Source organism: Leucoraja erinacea, chromosome 12 (assembly GCF_028641065.1).
Source record: "Leucoraja erinacea ecotype New England chromosome 12, Leri_hhj_1, whole genome shotgun sequence".
Taxonomy (NCBI): domain Eukaryota; kingdom Metazoa; phylum Chordata; class Chondrichthyes; order Rajiformes; family Rajidae; genus Leucoraja; species Leucoraja erinaceus.
Window position 1 is genome coordinate 55,236,624 of NC_073388.1, and position 17,119 is coordinate 55,253,742.

Here is a 17,119-nt window from a genome sequence, read left to right on the forward strand (position 1 = left end):
ATTCCTGATCCTGCTGCAATTTTTGACAACCAACTACAATACCGCCAAATGTTGTGTCATCTGCCAACCTGTTAATCATGCCTTGTACGTTCCCAACTGAATAATTGATATAGATGACAAACAGCAATGACCCAGCACTGAACCCTGAGGCACACCACTAGTTGCCAGCCTCCAGTCTGAAAAGCAACCTTCCACCATCACCGTCTGCTTCCTTCCATGAGGCCCATTTTCTATCCAGTTGCTCAGCTCTCCTTGGATCCCATGGGATCTAACCCTCAAGAGCAGTCTGCCATGCAAAACATTGTCAAATGCCTTGCTGAAATCCATTTGTACATTCATAGCTCTGCCCCCTTCAACCCTTTTCACCACATCTTCAAAAAACTCCGATTTGTGAGGCATGACCTCCCACGTACAAGATCCCTAATCTCGATATCGATATGCCATTTATTACTATACATGTACAGTAAAAATGAAAGCTGCTCATACTCAGTGCATACATACAATTTAGCACAAACAACAAGAAACAGAAAATAAAAAACAGAAGGGAGAAGGGAGGTGGGGGGGGATGGGGATAGGTGCACAATTTCTGCGGCGCTACATATATATATACATATATACAGATGGAAGTCCGGGTGTTGGGCAGTGAAGTCAGTGCATGTGTGAATTTGAATTAATAGTAGTTATAATTCTCGGAAAGCAACTATTTCTGAGTCTATTTGTCCTGGATTTGATGCACCTATAGCGCCTTCCAGAGGGCAGCAGGTCGAACAGTCCAAACGCAGGATGGGAGCTGTCTTTGATGATCTTCCAATCTGCCATCTGCATGTATTTTTCCCCCCCCTCAGAATACTCTCTGCTAACTTTGTGACCACAGATGTTAGGCTCACTGGCCTGTAGTCCCCAGGCTTTTCACTGCAACCCATCTTAACTAGCGGCACACATTTGCCACCCTCTAGTCTTCCGGAACCATACCCGTATTTAATGACAACTCGTAAACATCATCCAGGGCTCATGAAATTTCCTCTCTAGCTTCCTTCCCACAGTGTCCTCAGATATATCTGATGTGGTCTTCCTTCATATGGGTCAGGACCTTTAGCAGCTCCTCGACTGTAAGACTGACTGCCCTCAAATCTTTTCCATTGACTGCTTCAAGTTCCCCGATACTTGTGTCTTTTTACACAGTAAAAACCAGAGGAAAAATACTTGTTAATATCTTGCCAATTTCCAGTGGCTGCACACAGAGTTGACCGCTTTGATTCCCGAGGGTTCCCATTTCCCATTTGGTTACCGCTTTTCCCTCTTTGTAATTAGAAAGTCTCTTGGGATTATCCTAAAGATTATCTGCCGGACCAATCTCCTGTCCTCTTTCCATCCCTGAAATGGGTTGAACACAAAGTCTACTGACACCGCGACTAAAGCGAAGTGTGTAGGAAGGAACTGCAGATGCTGGTTTAAACCAAAGATAGACACATATTGCTGGAGTAACTCAGCGGGACAGGCAGCATCTCTGGAGAGAAGGAATGGGTGACGTTTCAGGTCGACACCCTTCTTCAGACGTCACAACCCAAAACATCACCCATTCCTTCTGTCGAGAGATGCTGCCTGATCCACTGAGTTACTCCAGCATTTTGTGTCTATCTAAAACCAAGTTCGACGCACAAAAGAGCCAAGTTTGCGACATGAAACCATTTATGATCTTATCTTCCATTTGCCTGCTACAGTTGCGAAAACATGACTCTATTTGGCACAAAGGCACAGATATTTGTTGCACGTTTGAATAGTTGGCAGGCTTGCTCTGAAGATAAGGGTGGTGATAGTGGCAATTGAGCAACTAACTCAGTGGAAGTGGTTAAGATGTGATGTCAGACGTGGACGCACCAATCGTGCAAACATTTTTTGTTAAAATCCAGCAGGTCTGAACACGGGAAATAGAACACTGACTTATTTTAATAGATCTATTGTGCCATTGGATGCTATCCTGGATCTGATAGGAGAGGAAATATAATAGATATTCAGGGCCCTAAATATTTGCTGTTCCATGGTGCAGGGAAAGGTATGGAGTTTACTTTAATTTAGAGATACAGTGCGGAAACTGGCCCTTCGGCCCACCAAGTCCGACTGGCCAGCAATCCCCGCTCACCAACACTAACCTAGGGACAATTTAAACCTATACCAAGACAATTAGCTTACAAACCTGTAAATCTTGGAGAGTTGGAAAAACTCAAAGATCTCGTAGAAAAGCCACGCAGTCACGGGGAGAACATACAAACGCCATACAGACAGCACCTATAGACGGGATAGAATCTGGGACCCAGGCGCTGCAAGCGTTATAAGGCAGCAACTCTACCGCTGCACCACCATGCTGCCCGTATGCGATTGAACTGTGATCAATAGCAAGGAGCCAGATATTCCCTTAACGGCCGTTCATTCATTAGACTTTAGATTAATAGTCATTGATCATAATCAGGGCTCGAAAATAACGGTTGCCCAGTTGCCAAGGGCCACCGCTGGGCAACCTAAAAGCTGTGCCATTTTGCCCTCCCTTTGCATTGTGGGAGATCTGGTCGCCATTCCTGTCCAGTCGCCGCCTCGCCACGACTGCTGAAACCAAATGCAGAATCACTCTCTGGAGCTGGAGTAACTCCCTGGAGTAACTCTTGCTTCTTGGTTTCCTGCTCCTCCAAAAATATTCCAAATTGAATTTAAACTGGAGGTGGTGGAGGGTGGACTTAAGCAAAGAAAGGGTTCTTGGGAAAAAAGAGCCACCTTAAATTTAGTTGCATCTGGTTGGGTAACTATGGTAGGGTGAAGACTATTCCATGCTTTAATTGTGCGGGGGAACCATGGAGCAGCCAACATCTCTGGATAGAAGAAATTGGCTGATGTTTCGGGTAGAGACCCTTCTTTAGACTCCCGCATGTTTTGGTGTTTTTAATTTAATTTTCAGTGCGGAAACAGGCCCTTCGGCCCACCGATGCCACGCCAACCACCGATCAACTGTGCACTAGTTCTATCCCACACATTAGTGACGTAAAGAGTCAAGAGTGTTTTATTGTCTCACATCTCACTTAGAACATTGAAATCCATACTTGCAGCAGCACCTCAGAATATGTAAATAATGTTATAAACAAGAAAATCTCTCTCTGTCTGTCTGTCTTGAATTTGCACATTATCCTTGCAAGCATGTAGGTTTCCTCCCACATCCCAAACACGCATTGGCTTTGTAGGTTAACTTGTCTCTGTAAAATTGCCCCTAATGTGCAGGGAGTGGGTGAGGAAAGTGGGATAACAGAACTTGTGTAAATGGGTGGTAGATAAAAGCTGGAGAAAATCAGCGGGTGAGGTAGCATCTATGGAGCGAAGAAATAGGTGACGTTTCGGGTCGAGTCCCTTCTTCAGACTGATGTCGGAGGGGGGCGGGATAAAGAAAGGAAGAGGCGGAGACAGTAGGCTGTGGGAGAGATGGGAATGGGAGGGGAAGGAGGGAGAAAGCACAAACTACCTGAAATTGGAGAAGTCAATGTTCATACCGCTGAGGTGTAAACTACCCAAGCGAAATATGAGGTGCTGTTCCTCCAATATGCGGTGGGCCTCACTGTGGCCATGGAGGAGGCCCAGGACAGAAAGATCGGATTCGGAATGGGAGGGGAAGTTGAAGTGCTGAGCCACCGGGAGATCAGGTTGGTTATTGCGAACTGAGTGGAGGTGTTGTGCGAAGTGATCGCCAAGCCTGCGCTTGGTTTCACTGAGTTTGATCATACGCTGACTAGTCCAACCACATTTTTGCTTGGAAATGGAAAGTACGAATAGAAATCGCATTCATTGCAACGTGTAAAAAGAGTTGAGATGCTGCATTATAATTTTGCTGCATGTCATTGTGGGATATCATGTCTTGATTGGCGAATATGTTTAGTTTGTGACTTTATTTGAAGCAGAAATAATATGTGAATGCTACAATGAGCATAATTCCTACTGGTAACTGCGCATTTCGTCCGAGCACATTAGAAAAAGTTGTTGGAGCTCTGATAATGCTTCTTGAAATTGACCTGAAATCAACAAAGGTGTTGGTGAAGATGTTGTGTTCAGTTCACAGATCTGCTGATGTGGCAATGAGCAACGAAAAACATTGCAATCCTCACTTCCCTAACATGGCAGAGTTCAATTTCATCTTGTAAATTCATCAGTAGCAGCGTGCCAATTCACTCTGCACTGCTTTGAAATAACGCAGCAACATAAGAACAATAAGAGCTCTCATATGGTGGTGAATCATAAGTGGCATAGATAAGGTGAATGGTCATGGACGTTTTCCCCCCCAAGGTAGAAGAGTCCAACACTAAGGAGCATAGGTCCAAGGGAGACACAAGAAATAGAAGATGCTGTAATCTTGAGCAAAATACAGAGTGCTGAAGGAACTCAGCGGGTCAGGCAGCATCTGTAGAGGGAATGGACTGATGACATTTGGGTTCAGGATCCTTCTTCAGACTTGGTAGGAAAGAACTGCAGATGCTGGTTTAAATCAAAGGTGGACACAAAATGCTGGTGTAACTCCAGCACAGGTAACACAAGCAGCATCTATGGGGAGAAGGAATGGTTGACGTTTTGGTTCGAGATCCTTCTTCAGAGAATGAAGAAGGATCTGACCAAAAACATCACCCATTCTTTCCCTCTGAAGAAGGGTCACGACCCGAAACGTCACCCATTCCTTTTCTCCAGAGATGCTGATTGTCCTGCTGAGTCCTTCTTCAGACTGCTTGGAATAGGAGAGAGAAAGCTGGAAAAGGGAGTGGACCAAGGATGGGGAAGTGATAATGAATATAGTTGTGGTTAGGGAGGGGAAGAGATGTGATCGGCGGATGGGTGGATTAAGTGATAAAAGCTAGAGGTGATTTATTTATTCATTCATCATCGTTGAAATCATTAGCGACGCAGTGGCGCTGGTTTCCAACGGGAACGGTGACGGACGCACCAAACATCTCTGTCTTCCAGTTCCTGTGGACTTCCACCACTGGAGGTATAGGATTTTGGTGTGTGTGCTTTATCATCATTCCTTACATTGCTGAATCGGCGTACAGGATGGAGGTGGAGCTGCTCACAGGATGGTGCAAATCCCACAACCTCATTCTTAACGTGGGAAAAACTAAGGAGATGGTGGTTGACTTCAGGGGGGTGGGGAAACAACACCATACACCTCTGCACATCGACGGAGCTGATGTGGAAAGGGTCAGCAGCATGAAGTTCCTAGGACTACATCTGTCTGATGACCTGACGTCCACGGCCAACACCACAGCTCTGGTCAAAAGAGCCCAGCAGCGACTTCACCCTCTCCGAAGACTACGTAAAGCAGGCCTCCCCACTACACACCTACGGACTTTTTATAGGGGGACTGTCGAGAGCACATTGACCTACGGCATCACTTCCTGGTTCGGGAGCTGCAAGGCGTACGAACGGCACCAACTAGACAGGATAGTGAAGACCGCCAGCAGGATTATTGGTGCTCCACTCCCCTTCCTGCTGGACATATACAGGAAGAGATGTATCAGCAGAGCCATCTCCATCATCAAAGACCCTTACCACCCATCGCATGACATTTTCTCCATCCTGCCATCTGGGAAGAGGTACAGGAGCATTAGCTGCAAAACCAGCAGGATGCTCCTCAGCTTCTTCCCACAGGCTATAAGACTGCTAAATGGACTTTGCCCCCTGCCAAGTATCGCGCACAAACCCCCACACTGCAGCAGAGCCACTGTTGTGCCGCTGCCGGTCGGAACGCCTGTTGAATGTTTAGTAGAGTGTTAAATTTGTTCATGATACATGTATTTTTTTTTATTTCTATTTATTTTTCATGCACACTGAATGGACACTGGTTGAGCAACGTTTTTTTGTTTCCTCTGGGTATGCGAATACTCAGGAAATGACAATAAAGATATACAATGCTATGTACGACAGTGATCGCAACTTCTACTCAAGTGTGGATGGCCATTGACTCGCTAGAAGCTCATCCGCCCTTTGACAGGTCTTGTTTTTGGTCCTGCAGGGGGTCCGCAGCCCCCTCCTCACCTGGCGAACCAGGTGGGGGAAGACGGTTTAGTTGCCGACTAACCAACCATGGAGCAGGTAGCGCAGGATTACATAGAACCCGTGACGGGGGAACTCCCCCCGACCTGACCCGTGAGAAGGAGATAAAAGGGTGTCAGATAAAAGGTGGTACATCAGAGTCTGCTGAAGTGCCATCCTTTACATTGGCAAAACCAAGCGTAGACTCATCAACTAAAGACTTGTGTTCTTTCCACTGTGGCCTACTGAAGCACATGGTTGCTAACCATTTTAACTCTCCTTCATATTTTCATGCTGATTATCTGACCTTGACCTCCTCCACTGTCAGAGTGAAATTAACCACAAACTGGAAGAACAACAACTTCAAATTCCGCTTGGGTAGCTTCTAACCCAACGGTATGAACATTGAATTCTATGATTTCAAGTCATAACCATCCCACTGCACCTGCCTCTCCCTCCACCTTGGTTTACGCACATTTCCCTCACCATTTAGGGTGGTGCGAGGACTAGAGGGAGAGGCTGGGCGGACAAGCACTTTATTCCTTGGTGTGCAAGATGATGAGGGGTGATCTTATGAGGGGAATAGATATAGAGTAAATGCACAGAGCAGGAGAATCGAGAATCAGGGGACATAAGTTGAAGGTTAGGGGCCAACAGAGTGTGGTGGATATTTGGAACAATCTGCCAGAGCAGGCCCTTCAGCCCACTGAGTCCACACCAATCAGCGATCCCCGCACACTAACACTATCCTACACACACTACGGACAATTTAAACTTATACCAAGCCAATTAACCTACAAACCTGCACGTCTTTGGAGTGTGGGAGGAAACCAAGACAGGGAGAATGTACAAACTCCGTACAGACAGCACCTGTAGTCGGGATTGAACCTGGGTCACTGGCTCTGCAAGAGCTGCAAGGCAGCAATTCTACCGCTGCACCACCATGTTCCCTTTTGAACAGATTCATGGGTAGGAGAGGTTTAGAGGGATATGGGACAAATGCAGGAAGCTGGGAATATTGTAGCATGGTTGCATGGGAACGTTAAGCTGTTTCTGTTCTGTACTGTGCTGGCTATATCCCACCACCATGCCAGTCGCTCTGATTGTCTTCCCTTTTCTGTAAGCTCACCTCTCATGCCCATCCCATATTTCCCTTTCATCCCATCTCTCCCTTTCCCCGTCCTCTTCCACCCATATCTGTCCCTCCAGCTTGACATTTCACTCCTCCTCTCATTCCGTACCCGACACCTTTTTTGTCTCCCTTTCACCTCCAACCTTTCGTAATCTTATATCTTTCTACCAAGTAATTTCTGAGCCCAGACTGCTCAATCATTCCCCATAGCGAATGCCCCTTAACCCAGGCAACATCCTGATAAACACCTTTGCATTATCACTCTTACTTATCAGAATTAAATTCCATCTGCCATTCCTCAACCCACACTTACTCAACTGATCCCATTGCAATTCTTGATGAGGTCATCAGGTCATAAGGGATAGGAGCAGAATTATGCCATTTGGCCCATCAAGTCTACTCTGCCATTCAATCATGGCTGATCTATCTCTCCCTCCTAACCCCTTCTACTGTCCACGACACTACCTATTTGAGTGTATTCGATTGATTAATTGATGGGTACTGCATGGGAACAGGCTCTTGGCCCCACCGTGTCTATGGCTATCATTGATCACCCTTTATCTCACTTTGGCAACTACTCCCTCCACAGTAGGAGAAACCTACAGAGGCCAATTAACCTACAAATCCACACATCTTTGAGATGTGGGAGGAAACCAGAGCACCAGGACGAAAATCACGCCACCACAGAGAGAATATGCAAACTTCACAGAGACAGCACCCAAAGTTTGGACCAACGTCTCTGCTGCCGTAATGTGTTAACTTACTAACCATGCCGTGGTCCAAGTCATTAATATAGATGACAACGGGCCAATAAAACACACCATTACTCATGGGCCCCTAGTCTAAAAACAAACTGACAACATTATGACTTCTACTATCAAAACAACTATGTATCCTACCAGTTAGATCTTCCTCAATCGCATACAATCTAACGTAACCGACCACACTGAACTACAGCCTATATCAACTCCATCTACCACAATGGCCTCAGTAACTTTCTTGGTTACTGTCTGTTCCCATCTGAACCACGTCATCTTTTGCTTGGGCAGCTTACAGCCCGGCAGTACCATTGATTTCTCTAACTTCAAGTAACCCTTGCATTCCCTTTCTCTCCATCCCTCCCCCATCCTAGTGTTCGTACGAGTTTCACTGTTGTCCTGTTGAGTTTCAATTTCAATTCCCCACACCCAACAATGGACCATTGTGGGTTCCACATTTCCTTGATCATCATTGCTTTTTGCATATCTTTCACTCATTTGTTCAATGTGCTTTCTATATCTCTCGTTTCACTCTCCCCTGACTTTCAGTCTGAAGAAGGGTCTAGACCCAAAATGTCACATATTCCTTTTCTCCGGAGGCGCTGCCTGACCTGCTGAGTTACTCCAGGTTTTGGTGCCTATCTTCGATGTAAACCAGCATCTACAGCTGCTTCCTACATTGAAAACAAGAAGGTAACTAGGGAGAAGGTGGGACCACTCAAAGATAGAGGGAATTTGTGCTGGGAGACAGAGAATATAATAGTATTTTGCCTCTGTATTTACTAAGGAGAATGACATGAAAGATAGTAAGATCCTTGTGGAGAACATTAATATGCAAAGGCAGTTTGAAATTAAGATTGAGGTGGTGTTGGTTCAACAGAGGTTGTGGGGAGACCTGATAAAACATAGAAATTAGGTGCAGGAGTAGGCCCTTCGAGCCAGCACCGCCATTCAATATGATCATGGCTGATCATCCAACTCAGTATTCCGTACCTGCCTTCTCTCCATACCCTCTGATCCCCTTAGCCACAAGGGCCACATCTAAATCCCTCTTAAATATAGCCAATGAACTGGCCTCAACTACCCTCTGTGGCAGAGAGTTCCAGAGATTCACCACTCTCCATGTGAAAAAAGTTCTTCTCATCTCGGTTTTAAAGGATTTCCCCCTTATCCTTAAGCTGCGACCCCTTGTCCTGGACTTCCCCAACATCGGGAACAATCTTCCTGCATCTAGCCTGTCCAACCCCTTAAGAATTTTGTAAGTTTCTATCAGATCCCCTCTCAATCTCCTAAATTCTAGAGAGTTTAAACCAAGTCTATCCAGTCTTTCTTCATAAGACAGTCCTGACATCCCAGGAATCAGTCTGGTGAACCGTCTCTGCACTCCCTCTATGGCAATAATGTCCTTCCTCAGATTTGCAGACCAAAACTGTACGCAATACTCCAGGTGTGGTCTCACCAAGACCCTGTACAACTGCAGTAGAACCTCCCTGCTCCTATACTCAAATCCTTTTGCTATGAAAGCTAACATACCATTCGCTTTCTTCACTGCCTGCTGCACCTGCATGCCTACCTTCAATGACTGGTGTACCATGACACCCAGGTCTCGCTGCATCTCCCCTTTTCCTAGTCGGCCACCATTTAGATAATAGTCTGCTTTCCCGTTTTTGCCACCAAAATGGATAACCTCACATTTATCCACATTATACTGCATCTGCCAAACATTTGCCCACTCACCCAGCCTATCCAAGTCACCCTGCAGTCTCCTAGCATCCTCCTCACAGCTAACACTGCCCCCCAGCTTAGTGTCATCCACAAACTTGGAGATATTGCCTTCAATTCCCTCATCCAGATCATTAATATATATTGTAAATAGCTGGGGTCCCAGTACTGAGCCTTGCGGTACCCCACTAGTAACTGCCTGCCATTGTGAAAAGGACCCATTTACTCCTACTCTTTGCTTCCTGTTTGCCAGCCAGTTCTCTATCCACATCAATACTGAACCCCAATGCCGTGTGCTTTAAGTTTGTATACTAATCTCTTATGTGGGACCTTGTCGAAAGCCTTCTGGAAGTCCAGATACACCACATCCACTGGTTCTCCCCTATCCACGCTACTAGTTACATCCTCGAAAAATTCTATATGATTCGTCAGACATGATTTACCTTTCGTAAATCCATGCTGACTTTGTCCAATGATTTCACCACTTTCCAAATGTGCTGCTATCCCATCTTTAATAACTGACTCTAGCAGTTTTCCCACTACTGATGTTAGACTAACTGGTCTGTAATTCCCCGTTTTCTCTCTCCCTCCCTTCTTAAAAAGTGGGGTTACGTTTACTACCCGCCAATACTCAGGAACTACTGCAGAATCTAAAGAGTTTTGAAAGATTCTTACTAATGCATCCACTATTTCTCGAGCTACTTCCTCAAGTACTCTGGGATGCAGCCTATCTGGCCCTGGGGATTTATCGGCCTTTAATCCATTCAATTTACCCAACACCACTTCCCGGCTAACCTGGATTTCACTCAATTCCTCCAACTCCTTTGACCCGCGGTCTCCTGCTATTTCCGGCAAATTATTTAGGTCTTCCTTAGTGAAGACGAAACCAAAGTAGTTATTCAATTGGTCCGCCATATCCTTGTTCCCCATGATCAACTCACCTGTTTCTGACTGCAAGGGACCTACATTTGTTTTAACTAATCTCTTTCTTTTCACATATCTATAAAAACTTTTGCAGTCAGTTTTTATGTTCCCTGCCAGTTTTCTTTCATAATCTATTTTTCTTTTCCTAATTAAGCCCTTTGTCCTCCTCTGCTGGTCTCTGAATTTTTCCCAGTCCTCTGGTATGCTGCTTTTTCTGGCTAATTTGTAAGCATCATCCTTCGCTTTGATACTATCCCTGATTTCCCTTGTTATCCACGGATGTACTACCTTCCCTGATTTATTCTTTTGCCAAACTGGGATGAACAATTTTTGTAGTTAATCCATGCCGTCTTTAAATGTCTTCCATTGCATATCCACCGTCAACCCTTTTAGAATTAATTGCCAGTCAATCTTGGCCAATTCACGTCTCATACCCTCAAAGTTACCTTTCTTTAAGTTCAGAACCATTGTTTCTGAATTAACAATGTCACTCTCCATCCTAATGAAGAACTCAACCATATTATGGTCACTCTTGCCCAAGGGGGCACGTACAAAACAAGACTCCTAACTAACCCTTCCTCATTGCTCAATACCCAGTCTAAAATAGCCTGCTCTCTCGTTGCTAAATGCATTTTGTTGTCTCTGTACTGTGCACTGACAATGACAATTAAAATTGAATCTGAATCTGAATCTGATCTCTCGTTGGTTCCTCTACATGTTGATTTAGATAACTATCCCGCATACATTCCAAGAAATCCTCTTCCTCAGCACCTCTGCCAATTTGATTCACCCAATCTATATGTAGATTGAAGTCACCCATTATTGTTTTGCCTTTGTCGCACGCATTTCTAATTTCCTGTTTGATACCATCTCCAACTTCACTACTACTGTTAGGTGGCCTGTACACAACACCCACCAGCGTTTTCTGCCCCTTCGTGTTTCGCAGCTCTACACATATCGATTCCACATCCTCAAAGCTAATGTCCTTCCTTTCCATTGCATTAATCTCCTCTCTAACCAGCAACGCTACCCCACCTCCTTTTCCTTTCTCTCTATCCCTCCTGAATATTGAATATCCCTGGATGTTCAGCTCCCAGCCTTGGTCACCCTGGACCATGTCTCCGTGATCCCAACTATATCATAGTCATTAATAGCTATCTGCACATTCAACTCATCCACCTTGTTACGAATGCTCCTTGCATTGAGACACAAAGCCTTCAGGCTTGTTTTACAACACTCTTACCCCTTATACAATTATGTTGAAAAGTGGCCCTTTTTGATTTTTGCCCTGGTTTTGTCTGCCTGCCACTTTTACTTTTCACCTTGCTACCTATTGCTTCTACCCTCATTTTACACCCCTCTGTCTCTACGCTCACACATTTAAGAAACCCTTTACCTTTAACTCCATCCTCCACTATCCCATTCGACATCCCACCCCCGTTATTCAGTTTAAAACCACCCGTGTAGCTGTGGCAAACCTGCCTGCCAGAATGCTGGTACCACACCTGTTAAGATGGTAAAACTGTATAAAATTATTAGGAATAGATGGGATGGTCAGACTCCACACTTTGCTATGCAGTATTCCATCTGCCACTCCTCTTTCTACTCTCCAAACCCCTCCAAGTCCTTCTTCAGAGTCCCTGCTTTTTCTACACTATCCGTCTCTCTACCCATCTTCGTAACATCCACAAATTTGACCACAAAGCCTTCAATCCCCTATCCAAATCATTTATATACACAGTGAAGAGTAGCGGCCCCAGCACCGACTCTTGTGGAACTCCGCTTGTCACTGGCAGCCCACCAGAAAAAGCCCCCTTTATTGCAACTCTTTGCCTTCACCCATCCTGATATCCACGCTAGTATCTGCCCTTTGATACCATGGGTTCTCATCTTATTTAGCAGCCTCAAGTGTGACACCTTATCAAAGGCCTTCTGAAAATCTAGGTAAACAACATCCACTGACTCCTTGATCTGTTCTGCTATATACCGTACTTCCTCAAAGATAACCAAGTGGTTGGTCAAGCAAGATTTCCCCTTCACAAAACCATGCAATCTATTTTAGCACGACCTTCTAAGTACTCAGTAACCGCATCCTTTATAATGGACACAAAAATCTTACAAACCACTGAAGTCTATCAAAAATAGTCTACCTGCCGACCTAGACCCACTGCAGTTCGCCTACAGAGCCAACCGATCCACACAGGACGCAGTCTCGACAACACTGAACCTCGTACTGTCACACCTTGATCGGAAAAGTACTTATGCCAGGATCCTCTTCATAGACTTCAGCTCTGCTTTTAACACAATCATTCCGCAGCAGCTGGTGGAGAAGTTGGAGCTATTGGGGGTTGATGCTGGCACATGCAACTGGGTCCTGAACTTTCTATCGCAACGGCAGCAGACAGTCAGGGTGGGCAGTAGGACACCAAAAAAACCATAGCCGTGAGCACTGGCTCACCCCAAGTCTGTGTCCTAAGCCACCTGCTGTTTAGTCTGCTGACACACGACTGTACTGCTAGACTCAACAACAACTTCATCAACAAGTTTGCTGTTGACACAATAGTGGTGGGTCTCATCAGTGACAATGATGAATCGGCGTACAGGATGGAGGTGGAGCTGCTCACAGGATGGTGCAAATCCCACAACCTCATTCTTAACGCGGGAAAAACTAAGGAGATGGTGGTTGACTTCAGGAGGGCGGGAAAACAACAGCATACACCTCTGCACATCGATGGAGCTGATGTGGAAAGGGTCAGCAGCGTGAAGTTCCTAGGACTACACCTGTCTGATGACCTGACGTCCACGACCAACACCACAGCACTGGTCAAGAGAGCCCAGCAGCGACTACACCCTCTCCGAAGACTATGTAAAGCAGGTCTCCCCACTACACACCTACAAACTTTTTATAGGGGGACAATTGAGAGCACATTAACCTATGGCATCACTTCCTGGTTCGGGAGCTGCAAGGCTTACGAACGGCACCAACTAGACAGGATTGTGAAGACCGCCAGCAGGATTATTGGTGCTCCACTCCCTTTTCTGCTGGACTTATACAGGAAGAGATGTATCAGCAGAGCCATCTCCATCATCAAAGACCCCTAACACCCATCGCATCACATATTCTCCATCCTGCCATCTGGGAAGAGGTACAGGAGCATTAGCTGCAAAACCAGCAGGGTGCTCCTCAGCTTCTTCCCGCAGGCTATAAGACTGCTAAACGGACTTTGCCCCCTGCCAAAGTATCGCGCACCAACCTGGACACACTGCAGCAGAGCCACTGTCGTGCCCTGCCGATCGGAACGCCTGTGATGTTTAGTAGAGTGTTAATTTGTTTGTGATATATATATTTTTATTTCTATTTATCTTTAATGCACACTGAATGGACACTGGTTGAGCAATGTTTTTTTGTTTCCTCTGGGTATGTGAATACTCAGGAAATGACAATAAAGATATACAATACAAGTCAGGCTAACCAGCCGATAGTTTCCACTCTTCTGCTTCTCTCTCTTCTTGAACATCAGTATAATATTTGCAATTTTATGAAGTAATAAAACTGCCGAGAGGAAACAGGGTAAGGTACAAACCCTTTATGACTGTTAGTTTCATAATGTCTTCCCTTCTCCAGAAAATAATTATGCAGAAGAAAATGACATTCTGAAATCCAGATTAACAAGTCCAAGTTTAGATTAGTTTGGAGATAGAGCACGGAAGCAGGCTCTTTGGCCCACTAGGTCCACGCTGACCATCGATCACCCAGACTCTAGTTCTTTGTTATCCCACTTTCACATCCTACACACGAGAGACAACTTGCAGAAACAAATTAACATTAAGTTACACGTCATGGGAATGTAGTAGGTAACCGGAGCGCCCGTAGAAAACCAACCCAGTCACAGGGAGAATGTAAACACTCCACACTGAGAGCACCCGTAGTCAGGATCGAACCTGGGTCTCTCGTGTAGAGATTGCAGCTCTACATCTGCGCCACGGTGCCACCTGCTCGTAATACATGAAAAATGATCTGGGCAGTGACATTAATTTGAGCTCTTAAGTTACATTGTAAACATCCACATTTTTTTTTCATACACCTACAAACAAATCCGTGGTATATTTGTAGACGATGCAGAATTGAGGTATGAACACATCAGGCCAGAAAGGTTTTGATGCGGATAGAGAAATCTGGATTATCTTGCGGTTTAAAAGTTGGGCAGTTAGTCACCTCTTGGAATGAGTTCCTTCTGCAAGGATTATATATTTCACATTCATTGGTATATGCATCCAAGTATATAAAATCAATAATACATTTAACTGTGGATAGTACATCCAGCAAGGTCAGTGAACATTGAATCAGTCTGAAGAAGGGTTTCGGCCCGAAACGTCGCCTATTTCCTTCGCTCCATAGATGCTGCTGCACCCGCTGAGTTTCTCCAGCAATTGTGTACCTTCGATTTTCCAGCATCTGCAGTTCCTTCTTGAAAACATTGAATCAAATCATCCTACCACAACCAGAGAGCAGTGCTGAACTACTATCTACCTCTTTGGTGACCCTCGGACTACCCTTGATCGGACTTTGCTGACTTTACCTTGCACTAAACGTTATTCCCTAATCGTGTATCTATACCCTGTAAATGGCTCGATTGTAATCATGTATTGTCTTTCCGCTGACTGGTTAGCACGCAACAAAAGCTTTTCACTGTACCTCGGTACACGCGACAATAAACTATACTAAACCTATAATAAAGACTGGGAAAGGTATACAAATATTGATGGTTTCAATGTTATATCATCTTTTAAAAATATCTCAGACCTTTCGTTTGTCAAATGTATTCAAGGATGTTATGGGGAGAAGGCAGGAGAATGGGGTTAGGAGGGAAAGATAGATCAGCCATGATTGAATGGGGGAGTAGACTTGATAGACAGAATGGCCTAATTCTGCTCCTACCATTAATGAACATGAATTATGAAATAGTTTCTCACAACTTTCAGAAGAGAAAATTATGTATTAGACTCATTTTGGAAAATATATTCTTTCAGTTCTGCAGATTTTTTAAATCTTCGATTGATCAATTAACGCGATTCATCTATTCACCCGAGAAAAAAAAACACGTAATTCCCCTGGAACCATTTCCCATTCACTTGTCAACTTTACAAACAGCCCAGCTCGAATCACCTAACGTACATTTAATCCCGTATCTAAACTTCTCAATTTAGATGGAGTCCATTTTCTAAAAGCATAGCTCGCTTTATCTTTTAAATCGATATCTACACCATTAACAAAGGTGGTAACTATTTTAGCAAATCTAAAACATAATTTCTGCTGATGAAGGCGCAATAAAACAGTACTCACAGTTGGAAGTGTTGCATTTCAAAGTTGCTCGACTTTTGCACTTCTTTCCCCGAACCCTCCCAAGTGCGTGCGTCCCACGGCCGCAGATAAATGTGTCACATTACTAATGAATATAAATGCACGAGAATGACAGGACCGCGGTTCCTCTTTGCTTCTAACGTTGTTCAGATGCCGCAGTGATCGCAAGCGCCACTTCCCGCAGTACTTTACAAGGGAAGCCGTCTGATCTAATCTAAACCTATCAGAGTTAGGTTTGCCAATGTGATCGGGCCGCACATTCAAACCGATATGACATGCGTTAAACCGTGTGGCCAATGTTTTCTGTTTCACTTGGTGGTGTCTTGTTCTGTGGGTGCTAAAGGGAACAGTGTTTGGTATCCAAAATACCTATAGGCGCCGACTATCTCGAAACGCAGCAACCGACTTCCTCTTGCTTGGGCGCAGGTGCTGCAAATATCCCTTCATTTGAAGGAACAAACTACTGCTCAATAAAGACGAAGTTGACGACTGTTTAAAAATAGATTAGTTGGAAAATACCCTAATTTGCTGTACTTGTTTAGTGTATTTAAAAAAACAGTGTTCAGTTTAGTGTAAACCATTATCTATATATTACAACACTTCCAGATGATGCTGCAGCTCCAACCTAACCCGTTTTGTCCTCTCAAAGACCAAGTGCATCCACCTCACTCTACAGATGTTCTCTGACCCACTAAAATCTTCCCAAACTCTGTTTTCTGCTCCAGTTTGGAGCATCTACTGGTGTTCCTCAACTACAAACGTGCTGGTAATCTAAAATAAAAACATCCAGCCTCTGTGGAGAGAGGAAACTTGAAGTCAAGATTTCAAGTTTTGATGAGTCAATTTAGCTTGAAACTTAATTCTATTTTACTATTAACCAATGTGGACTGCTGAACATTTCCAACATATTTTATTCTATCAAAGATTCTATTTTGATTTTTTTCAAATACTGCAACACCGAAAATAACATTTTAACAGTTTAGTTTAACAATGCATTTCGTTGTCTCTGTACTGTACACTGACAATGACAATTAAAATTGAATCTGAATCTGAGTTTACCGACCAGCCGTCCCCGCACATTAACACTACCCACACTAGGGTCACTTTTCTTTACATTTATTCAAAGCCAATTAGCCTACAAACCTGTACGCCTTTGGAGTGTGGGAG

The 17,119-nt window shown here is 44.6% G+C and overlaps 1 protein-coding gene across 1 annotated transcript in view; it reads right to left on the reverse strand.

The window, feature by feature from the left end:
- The window catches only part of LOC129702388 (putative P2Y purinoceptor 10), a 49,289-nt gene extending 32,480 nt beyond the window's left edge, over window positions 1-16,809 (reverse strand). The window contains exon 1 of the mRNA XM_055644163.1: window positions 15,935-16,809. The gene's annotated coding sequence lies outside the window, so the exon portion shown is untranslated. The remainder of the gene's footprint in view (window positions 1-15,934) is intronic.
- Window positions 16,810-17,119: the final 310 nt, after the last annotated feature.